General features: G+C 25.9%; 1 long non-coding RNA gene across 1 annotated transcript; it reads right to left on the reverse strand.

Moving 5' to 3' along the window:
* Window positions 1-11056: 11056 nt before the first annotated feature.
* Window positions 11057-11818, reverse strand: LOC145937737 (uncharacterized). The gene is made up of 3 exons (XR_014425621.1): window positions 11744-11818; window positions 11370-11547; window positions 11057-11189 (listed from the first exon to the last, which is right to left on the reverse strand). It is a non-coding gene; the product is annotated as an uncharacterized LOC145937737 (long non-coding RNA).
* Window positions 11819-12989: the final 1171 nt, after the last annotated feature.

The following is a 12989-nucleotide window of genomic DNA, read 5'->3' on the forward strand; positions in this document are numbered from 1 at the left end:
ATGTTGTCCATTGCCAATCACAAATAACAAAAATGTACAAAACTTTTGAAAAGTTGTCGATTCCGTGATATCCTATTCAAACTTTTAAGAAGAAAGATATACATGTGTATGATCTGACAATTAAAACGGCCATCAGTATAGAAACAACAATTGGAACAAAACTATAAAGTCAAAAACTTCAAAAACAAAATGAAAAGTGATTGTTTAGTTTCTTTTTCAAGAATATATCCTGCCTTTATTTATTATATTTATTATTACATAAATTATTATTATTAATTACAATATAGATTAAATTTATTTCAAATTCCTCTAAAATAAACATAAGAAAAATGAGATTGAAAGTAGAAGGAAAATTTTCGACTCGAAATCTGTTTTATTATATTGATATTGATATTGATGTGTATAACTGAAATATTGCACAAGAAACTTGCGTTTCAGAAATCCTTCACTTTAAAAAAGTATAATTAAAATGCAATATTTTAAAAATACTTTATTTAAATATAAAATATAAAATTTATACTTTATTTAAATATAAAATTTAAATAATATTGAAACGAAATTTTAAAATCAAAAATCTCACAGACGCAGTGAAAAGCGATTGTCTAGAAAGTTTTTCCAGCAACTTTTGGGACCTGACTTTATTGTTCACATTGTTCTATAAGATCAAAGGGATTTTTGACCTGCTTTTCTGATCATTAACACACACACACACAGAGTCAAACAGGTTGGGACTTTTGTCTATTGCACTGTGCATTTACAGCCTACCTCCTCCATTGGCTGTATTTGGTATTTGATTGCTGCGTCTACAAATTAGGCATCTATGCCTCGAGGGTGAGAGTATCTACCATTTTTCCAGAGGCTTCACATGAAAGGCAGTGTTCGTGGCAGACGCATCGCAGTGCTAGTAGAATAAACTTTGTGTGCGCTTACATTCGTATACATATAAGTATATAAATAAAATTATATGATACAAAACCACCGATGGCTACGATAAAATCTTTGCCCGACGAAGTGCGTGTTATCATTCTGGAAGACGAGAACATCAGCATTGAGGATGCCTTGAGATTTACTTTCACGTGTAAAAAATTCCGGCATTTACTATCGAACAATAACAAGTTTTGGGAGAAGAAATTTTACAAGAGGTACTTTTCTATATATTTACAAAAATTTATTTCATGTAATCGTTTTTTATTCAAAAATTTTTATAAGATACTTAATTTAAAAGTTTTTTTTTATATTAATTTTAATTTTCATTCAACGAAATATTTCTCGAAAAACTAATAGTAATAAAAATAATATTAAAGTTATTATGTAATGTTACAATTGTTATTAATTGCACTCATTGTATTACTGCATATTGAACTTGCTTCTGATATTACAATTTAATATGATTGTAATAAAGGGCTGCAATTTTAATAAAAAATTGTTATAATAATCTAATGAAGCCGAAATCTTAATGCATATAAAGGTACCAATCGTAACCAGTTTTATAAAGATAGTTCATTGCTCGTGGCTCATGTTATTATAAATTTTACGCTTTTTTTGTCTTTCTATATTATTAAATTATAAACATAAATGTCAAATCGGATAAAAATCGACTTTCTTTTTCTTTTTTAAATTAATCGAAACTTTTTTCACGTGAAATATAAATAAAATAAGAAAATATGTATTTATTTATTCCAAATAATTGTTCTCCAGAAGATATAAACAATAGAATTTTCGTGAAAAATGAAGATGTTTCAAATTAGAAAGTTAATATTTCTAGCTATATTTTGTTGTAGGAGTATTTAAGAAATGCATTTTAAAGCTAATTAAAAAAATTTTTTTATAATATAAATAGTTAAGTTTGAAGAAATTGTTAACTTTCCAATTGTTATAAATATTTTAAATGTTTAATAACTTTTTCGTCAAATAGTACATTATGTAAGATTTTCAAGCTAATGTTATTTTAATCTAATTATTTTAAAAGTACACATATTTTTTATTTTATGGCCAATTAATAAATTTTATTTTTTTAAATATTTTTAGTAAATAAAATGCTGTCACTGAATTCATTTAAATTGCATAACGCTTCAATTTCTACGAAAATTCTTTGTAGGAAAAATGTGCAGTATGAATGATATAATTTATAATGTTGATTACGAATCACATTACGCAAATCACATTTTTGTTAAAAATGTTAGAATGTTTTCGAAAATTGACAAAGGAACAAGATAAAATAGGGTGACAAATGTTAAGTTTTTCATTCAACTGTAAAAGTAAACTGAAATAAAGACAACCTTACAAATGGCAGTAATATAAAGACTGAGAAGCTTGTCGTAGGGTTCCAAAAAGTCTAAGGGCCAATTTCATCAACGTCGGTTAAGGCTCCTGGTTGCTCACCGCGGCCATATTGGATTGTGACGTCAGAGGCGAGAAAGCACACGCTGAAAATTCTTAGATGCCATTTTTTAATGAAAAGATATTTCGATTAAACAGCACTTCAGATGGCTTTAGCACACTCTTAAAAAATCCCGAAAACTATCCTTTTCCCTTTATAATCAATCAACATCTGTAAAATGATCGAGATATCAGACTTTGACATGCGGAATGACTGCGCATGTGCAAAGACCAGACGGACTGGGCTTCATAATATTACATTTTACAGCTGTTGATTGATTATAAAGGGGAGAGGATAGTTTTCGGGGTTTTTTAAGAGTTTGCTAAAGCCATCTAAAGTGCTGTTTCACCGAAATATTTTTTTATTTCGAAATGGCATCTAAGAAATTTTAGCGTGTGTTTTCTCGCCTCTGACGTCACGATTTCGACATGGTCGGAAAGGAGCCAGGAGCCTTAACTTTAATCTCCGGTTAAACCATATCTTTGTCTCTTTTCAGATTCTTAAAAAGAGACAAAGATATGGTTTAATCGGAGATTAAAGTTAACCGACGTTGGTGAAATTGGCCCTAAGCTTATAGAAATTTTCAGGTAAGAATTATCAGAGTAATAACATCCGTTACAAAAAAAATTCCTGCTATTTAGAACGTAAAATAAAAATAACTGTTATATTATAGAATATTACAATAATTTACTTTACTGGAAATGCCGCACAATTTTTAAAATATTATAACAAAAATGTGATTTGTAAAATGTTTATTATACAAATTTAACATTATACATATATTATGTTTATACTGTACATACTACATATTTCCGAAGAAATCGACATGTTACTCTACTTGATCACAAGGATGAAACGATAGCTTATTTATTTATTAAAAATATGTGTATAAAACATAGAATTCATTGTTTCTTCAAAAAATGTGTACACTTTTAGATCAAAATAAGAAATAAAATAATATTATTTCAAAAATTTATAAAAATGTACTTTATAGTAAAAAACAATTATTAAACATTTCAATTAGTTCTAAAAAACATTTGGAAATAATAATTTCTTGCAACAAACTATTTGTATAATAAATTTTGCTTAATTAGCTTTAAAATGCATTTTTAAAAATATCTTAGCGACAAATATAATTAAATATATTAATTTTTAAAGTTGACAATTCCTTTATTTTACTCGAAAATTTTATTACTTACAACTTCTGCAAAAAAAAATTTCGAACGAATAAAAAATACGAATCTCCTTATTTTACGTATATATATTTTTGATAAAAAATATTTCCTTTGATTTAGAAAAAATTAAGTCAAAAAGCTCGATTTTTTTCATTTATTGTCCAATTTGATGTAGAATTACACCTGAAGAGACTAATTACTTAAATTATTAGTAAGTAGTAATGTATATATAAATGTTATATGTAAAATATATTAATTAATTTGGATAAAGAAACAATTTTTATAATTTGTTTATAATTTTTTTATTATTAATGTATGTAATTAAAAAATTCATATATATTTCAAAAAGTATATTGTTCAAAATTGATTACTAATATGGCGTTGTTTAATATAATTTTTTAGAATTGTCTATCTTAATTTTAGGTGTCCTACTGCGAGAAAAAAATATAACACAAAGGAACAGAAAGAATTATTTGAAGATATAAATTTTGAGGAAAAAATAAAAGCAAGTATAAAGAGCTTCAAAAATCTGCAGTATTATGTGTCTCTGATGTCTGATAATAACTTAACGAAAAAGAAAAAAATTAGATTGCAACGTCTTCTGCGTTCCGCAGCTGAAGATTCAATAATGTATCACTTTATTCTGAACGAACTAAATCGAAATATTTCTGCACATTCACAATGGTATAATTCAACAAACTATGTATATTGTTATTAACATTATAATTTAGAGTAATCGTATACTTAATATATAAATTTTTTTCAGGCAAGAGAATTTCAAGTTGACAAGGAGATATAACTTCGGTCTAATTTCCTACTATCTAAAACAATATCGGTTTATATACAAGCTAATCGAATTTTTGAATATGCCGAAAGAAAAGCAGCTTTTAGAGCAGTTGCTTACTATAGTGGGACAATATTTTCAACCACATATTTCTTATTCGGCCATAAGAACATGGTTAGATGATATTGCTAAAAAAGTACGACGTCGCCTTAAAAATGAATATCCTTCCCATTCAATTTTTTCGACCTCTGTTGAGCAATTTTCATTTTGGAGGGAAAATAATATTTATGACAATTACTGGAATCCAACAGAAGTAAAGCAAATTATGGGAATACTTGAAAAATTTATATTCTCTGATCTAGAGGTTCATCAATTATTGGATACATTTGATGTAGAAGAAAAATATATAAATGTTGTAAGTTATTTTGATTTATATCAAAAATATTATAATTATAAATTATTATGCGCTAGGCGAGAGCATAGCTATGTGTTTTAAGTCTTATAAATGTTGGATATAATTTTTCTAATATAATTTATGATATAGATTTCAGAATTTCTTCGAAGATATCTTCAAACTATTACATTTCATTGTGTAGCTAGAAGATTCGGCATACATTGCATTCTAAAACAAAATTATTGCAAACGTGTTATTACAATCTTTTGGAATCCGAATTAGTAGTATAATTTTAGCTTTAGGGCCCTTTCAATCTTTCTAGATTTTATTTTTCTATATTCACACTTTCTCATATATATATTTGAATATACATATTTGTATATAATACACACACACACGAACAATATAATATCTTTTACAACAATCAATATTTTTTGTTTATTTTACACATAAACACATTTACATATTTAGGTAAACTCAATAAGAAATTAATATGAATGTACATATGTGCATATGTATTACATAAAATAAACAATTTTACATTTCTAAAGCAATATTATGTTTGTATAAATGATCAACAATCATTTCTATTTATTATTTTTGCAAAAAGATTTAGCACATATTTTAATAGAAGGTTTTATTTTATAAATATATCTTATATATAGTTATATTTTATAAATGTTATTAATTTTTTAAATAACTCTATATAATATCTCATAAAAAATGACAAAATGTTTTCATATATGCAAAATTATAAATGTGATATTTTAAATAAAATTATTATTAAAAGAAATGTTAGGTAACTTTTTTATTTTTTACAGAAAAAACTTTTTACTGTCACATCTCCGATAATTTTTAGAAGTGCTTGTTGCTCGATTGACACATATTTACACATAACATTTTTAAACAGTTTATTACAAATATTAGAGAAATCGTAGATCGATTACAATTAACACTCTTTATATATGTTTGTATGTATATAAATATATATATTTTTTCTTTATGCAGTAATCCAAAAGATCTCAATTATACTGATTATTTATTTATGACGGAGAAACCTGATCTCCTTTATCCGTCAAATATTGTCAAAGGAAAAAGTAACTCTAACGAAGAATTTGATCCATCAATACATACAAAGGTTAGTAATTTCTTATATGTAGCTTTTAATAATTTTAACAGTGGTTAGAGATAACAAAGTTATAAGTTTTGTAAAATAATACAAGTGCATGAGCCAGTATATTTTATATGCAATGAGTAAAAATAAACCTCTTTTGTTTATAATCAAAATTTTGTTTACATGTTACATGTCTTTTTTTTAGATAATGTTAGCATTAACACGAAAGATAGCGTTTGGTTTCCTCCAAGAACTGGTAGATCATAAAATATTTTGCAAGTGGAACTTCAATTCGTTAATTGATAGTTTATACGATTGTATATCTACAAGATTTAAAAATGTAAAATGTAATGAATTTAGATACCGAAATATTACAAACACAATAGAGGTAGTATATTACACATAATATTTTAATATTTATATAATATAATATAAAAAAAATTATTTTAATTATATTTATCTATATTACATTTTCTATACTTGCACAGATTAAATCTGACAAAATAAAGCAATCAAAAAGAAGGACAACAAGCATTAAGTTTGCAGTTGGAATGATTGTAACGCATTCATGGAAACATTATTATTATTCTGATAGTGATGTAGAAATAAATGATCACGATGGCGTAATAGTTGGGTGGCACACTCAATGTGAAGATATTTACAATTATAAATTGAAAGAAACTTGTATGCTTCCATATTTACGTAATTGCAACGAACATAATTATCATATTTGCACAAGTGGAAAATCTGCAGATATCAATCAACCGCATTATATAATACTTACTGAAAATAATAAAATATGTTATGTGCAACAAGGTACGAATATTGATAATAATCACTCAATATGTTTTATGATTTTTTGTCAATATAAACTATACCTTTCTTTTTATTTTAGATCGCATATCGAAATGTTCACCAAAACCGATCAATAATATAGAAATAGGACGATACTTTTCTAGATTGGAAGGAATTTATTATGTGCCAAATAAAAGCTTGGAAGAAGAATATCCAAGCGATACCGCTGCAATTTTCGAAATGTTTCTCAATCAATAGATTATATTTTATTTTAAAATATACAATTCTCTAAATAAAATATATAAAAATTTTAATTATTATTTATTTAAATTAATATTTTATCAAAATAATTTAAATAAAATATATTAATTTTAATTATTATTTATTTAAATTAATATTTTATTAAAATACATTAAATAAAATATATTAAAATTTTAATTATTATTTTATTAAAATAATTTTTTTACTTTTTAATTATAAGATGTATTCTCTAGAGATCGCAAAATTAAAAATATCATACTAAGATTGTAATATAAGAAATTAAATTAAACAAGTGTGCAAATTAGAAATTTGCATATTGCTTCCTCAGAGAGCTCTTCGTCAGAGAAAGCTTGTTTTGAAATTAAATCATAATTATTAGTATATAATAGTTTGGCTTCTTTATAGAGGAAGCATTATGAGCGAAATAAAATGTTGAGGAAGCAATGTGCAAATTTCTAATTTGCACACTTGTTTTTTCGTTTATTTATCTTAAATTTTTTTAAATAAATAAATATGATTTTTTAAAACGACCAATAGAGCCAAGCACGAAAATTAATTCTAATTCTAAAAATTAGAATTCATTTTCGTGCTTGGCTCTATTGGTCGTTTTAAAAAATCACATTTATTTATTTATTAAATACTGAGAGCCGATAAAAATATTTCTTAAATTTATTTATTTGCGTCTGGGCCTAATTCATGGCGCTATTTACTAACATCCATTATAAGGCAAATGAAAAATATAGGATCGAAAGGGTCTGAATAGCTTAGTGGTAAGAGCAGTCGCCCGGCAAGCGAAAGACGCGGGTTCAATTCCCGCTTCAGCGACTTTTCGGACCTATATTTTTCTCGCCTATTTTCCCGTTGTAAAGTTCGAGGATTATGAATTGATAGAACTTAGTAATCTCAAACCAAGAGATACAGTTCTAAAAATTAGAATTAATTTTCGTGCTTGGCTCTATTGGTCGTTTTAAAAAATCATATTTATTTATTTATTAAATACTGAGAGCCGGTAAAAATATTTCTTAAATTTATTAAATTTTTTTGTTTTTTATTAATACCAACCAACCTTTAATGATAATTCATGTAAAGAAATTTAACCCGATATCTCAAAATTTATGAAAGTTAGAACAATCATGCCTTTTTTTAATTCAAGATTTTATAAAAAAAAACCCCTTAGCCAATCGAAGCCAAATTCAATACCAACCAACCTTTAATGATAATCTATTCATGTACAAAAATTTAACCCGATATCTCAAAATTTACGGAAGTTGGAGCAATCACACTCTTCCGTAGATGGATACATTCGTACATACGGACAGTTTGTAAAAATGTGATTTTTCGACATTTTAAAATTAAAACATTTTAAACACATTGACATCAAAAACTAGAAACCATTTTTTTTCAAGAAGACAAAGCTTCTTCTATGAGGAAGCAAAATATTAAAAATTAAAAGAATTAAATTTATTATATAAAATATTAATAATATAAAAATATAAAATTATGTCGAATCATGAGCAATAAAGTTTTTTCAAGATTTATTTTAATAATTAGTCAAACTTTCAGTTTAAAATTAAAAATATATTAAAATATAGTATAATAAAAAAATTAATCAATATATTAAAATTTGCACTTTGATAAATGCACTATTTTGCATAATATTTCAATTATAATTGAAATGCAATATTTCAAGAAGATCTGTATTTAAAATTTTACGATGTATAAACATAGAATTTCAAAAAGTCATTTATATGAAGATAAAAGAATAATTATAGAAATAAATAATTTATAAAGAATGAAGAATAGCATAAATCGCAGTAAAAAAACGAAGATACAACATTGAAATTGTTGTCTACTGCCGATCTAGGTAAAATAAAAATTTACAAAACTTTTAAAAAGTTGTCTATTTCGTAATATTTAAACTTTTAAGAAGAAAAGCTATATAATCCGACAAGTAAAACGGCCATCAGTACGGATGAAACAACATGGAAACAAAATTATAAAGTAAAAAACTTCAAAAACAATGAAAAGCAATTGTTTAGAAATCTTTTTCCAAAAAATTATTGTTCGTGTCTTCATTTGTTATTTATTATTACATAAATTATTATTATTAATTATAATATAGATTAAATTTATTTCAAAATCCTCTAAAATTTTGTAATGCACACATTACAGAATATTAGAAAGTGAATAATTAAAATGCAATATTAAAGAAAATCTTATAAATGTAACATTTTAATTTTAAGACGTCTTGTCAATATGCAAATTTATTTTATAAAGACATAAAAAAATCATTTCATAAAGACAAAAATAAAATTATTAAAACAAAAACGGAAAAAGAATAAAGAGAAGAAGAGAAGGTAAATTTATAATTATTATCTACTGACAATCTTTCCGGTAGGTAACGAAAATTTACAAAATTTCTGTAAAAACTGATTCAATCGCGTGACTTTTATATTACTAAATAGAAAAGATGACTGACATATATTTAGCTTCCCAAAAGATAAAATATTTGACAGCTCTTCTTTAGAATATTATTGAAACGAAGGCATAAAATCATAAATCTGACAAATATAGTGAAAAGCGATTGTCTAAAATATTTTTTTAGGAATTTTTTGGACGTTACTTTATTGTTCACATTGAAAAGATCAAAGGAATTTTTATTCTTCTTTTCTAATCATTAACACGTGCGCACGCACACGCACACGCACACGCGCACACACACACACACACACACACACAAAGTCAAATAGTTTGGAACCTTTGTACCTCGAGAGAGTAACATAAATTACAGATTTGCAAATGCAACAGCCAAATACAGCCAGTGGAGAGGGTAGGCTAGCAATGCACGTGCATTGCTAGCCTACCTCTTCCACTGGTCTACAAATCTGGCAATCTGGCATCTATGGCATTTCTGGGGGCGAGGATATCTACCATTTTTCCCTCGACATAAAAGGCAGTGTTCGTGGCAGACCCATCGCAATCTAGTAGAGTAAGTTTTGTGTGCGCTCACATTTGTATACATATAAGTATATAAGTAAAATCATATGATACGAAATCACCGATGGCTACAATAACATCCTTGCCCGAAGAAGTGATTGCTATCATTCTGGGAGACTACAACATCGGCATTGAGGATGCTTTGAGTTTTACTTCCACGTGTAAAAAATTCCAGCATATTCTATCGAACAGTAACAAGTTTTGGGAGAAGAAATTTTACAAGAGGTACTTTTCTATTTACAAAAATTTATTATATGTAGTTGTATTTTATTTAAAAATTATTTATAAATTACTTAATTTAAAAAATTCTTTTTTTATATTAATTTTCATTTTCATTTAACGAAATATCTTTGGGAAAACTAATAGTAATAAAAATAATATTAAAGTTATTAGTTATTAGTTATTATTAAAGTTAAAGTTATTAGTTATTAGTTATTATGTGTTAGTTATTAGTTATTATGTGTTAGTTATTAGTTATTAGTTATTATGTGTTGATACAATTGTTATTAATTGTATTACTTGTATTACTGCATATCGAACTTGCTTCTGATATTACAATTTAATATCCCACACAGCACATGTAAATTCCGAGAATGTTCTGAGAATATCACAAAAGTATATTGCGTATGTTCTAGGAACATTCGAAATACATACTGCGATATACTGAGTATGTACTAAGAATGCTACTATGTCCGATTTTTCCTGCTTCTCAGTACATACTGAAAATATCTTTTAGTATATAATAAGTATATCTATAGAATGTCTTGAGTATGACATTGGTATATACATATATGTACTAATAATGTACTAATAATATACTCAAGACATTCTATAGATTAACTTATATTTTCTATATTTTATATATAAATATAAATGATATATGTTACCGTAAACACCCCATATTTGTTTTTTCATATACTTACTAGTAAAAATATGCAAATTTTGACTACTAAGTATACGGAAAAACAGATTTCGAGTGTTTACGGTACATATATATATAATCCATTTATATTTATACTATAAATTTAACTATAAATTTTACTATAAATAAAAAAAATTGGTGTAAAATATTAACATTTTGTTCACACATAAAATCTTTTTATTCAAATTTCTTAAATATATGTTATAATTGCACATATATTATTTGAACGTATAATTGCACTTTTATATTTTTTTATATAAACATTTTACTTATTATTATTTATTATTATATATATGTATATAGTTTTTCTTATTTCACAGAAAGTATTAGATCACGAGTTGATAATAATGTTCTTTCTGTGCAAACGCTGTAACATATAATAATAATTTCACATAAGAATACATTTAATAATATCTAACATATATTTAATAAGATATATGTTGTTACTGAAATTAACTTTTAAAATCATTTTAAAAATTAATTGCAGTAATAACTTAGCTCTTACTTAATCGCACACTATATAATTAAAATATGTTATAAAACTCACTTGATTTTTGAATCCAGAGTTTCACTTTTATTTTTCACATTTACATCTCATCTATATACATATGTATATATGTGTATGCGGAGAACACTTTTTCTTTAGAAAGATTCTGCAGAGATCACAAAATGATAATTGATATAATAAACGACAATTGATAATGACGTCCTTTTTTGTGCAAATGCTGTAACATAATAATAACAATTTCACATAAAAATACATATTTTTGATTGACATTATAATATTCGATTGTGAGGTTATAATTTGCATTAATGAGGTTAATTTGTGTGTTTATAATTATGAAGTATTAATAAATCATTGAATAGCTTTTATAAAATACCCTTTTTACATTTAATTTATTTGAAAATAAAAAGGATTACCTGCGATTAATCACAATCGTAATATAATTGCACCAGATTGCACATACCACTTGCACGTGGTCAGTGAAGAAGAACAAGGAAAAGACAAATGACGGCAATAGCGGAAATTACGTATCCAAAATGGCATACATATCCGCTCATAAGTAAAAATGCGCGTAATTCAATAGTATATTATGAGAATATACGAAAAATAATATATTATAAGAGATATTAAAAGTACATTCTGAGAATATACGAGAATATACGAAAAATAATATACTACACAAGATGTTCTGATAATATCCTGAGAATATACGAAAAATAATATACTACACAAGATATTATAGAGATCTTCTCAGTATATTACGTACAGTACGTACATTCACAGAATGAATATAGAATATTCGTACGATATCATGTGCTGTGTGGGATGATTGTAATAAAGGGCTGCAACTTTGTTATAATGATCTAATGAAGCCGAAATCTTAATGCATATAAAAGTACGACCAGTCATGACCAGTTTTATAAAGATAGTTCGCTATTGCTCATGGCTCATAACTCATTGTTATCATGAATTATAATTTTATGTTTTATTTATCTAAGCTTTATTATTAAATTATGAACATAGAAGTCAAATCTTACAAAAATCGACATTCTTTATATCCTTGTATTCTTTAAATTATTATATATTATTATAATATGTATAATATTAAATTATTATATTCTTTAATTAATCAAAACCATTTTTACGTGAAATATACATAAAATAAGAAAATACGAGGGCAGTTCGATAAGTCAGTGACTTTTACAAGATATGGCACTCAAATCGCAATCTAATCTTATTTCTGATATTTACCATCTTATTTAAGTATACACACCAAGTTTCAAGTAGATCTGTCAAATAGAAATTTTTTGACAGCGTTCTAAAGCGGATAAGTTTGTGTTTTTTGCTAAAATGGAAAAAAGTGAATTTCGTGTGCTAATAAAACATTATTTTTTGCGTGGAAAAACCATTAAGGAAACTGAAGAAAAGCTAAAAAAGTATTATGGGGACTCTGCTCCGTCGCATGGAATGGTTCACAAGTGGTTCACTGAATTTCGTTGTGGTTTTTGGTCGATTGTGAGCAAGCGCGGCACCCATCTGGCCGACAGCATCTTCATGCCCAAATGTTTATGCAAGATATTAAAAACACGTTCGTTTGAGATGTTTACCATCTTGGCTATCTCGCGTATCTTCACTCGACGGTCGTCCAATACAATATCATGG

Source organism: Prenolepis imparis, unplaced genomic scaffold, assembly GCF_030444845.1.
Source record: "Prenolepis imparis isolate NDT839.2.m4 unplaced genomic scaffold, iyPreImpa1.0 SCAF_6, whole genome shotgun sequence".
Taxonomy (NCBI): domain Eukaryota; kingdom Metazoa; phylum Arthropoda; class Insecta; order Hymenoptera; family Formicidae; genus Prenolepis; species Prenolepis imparis.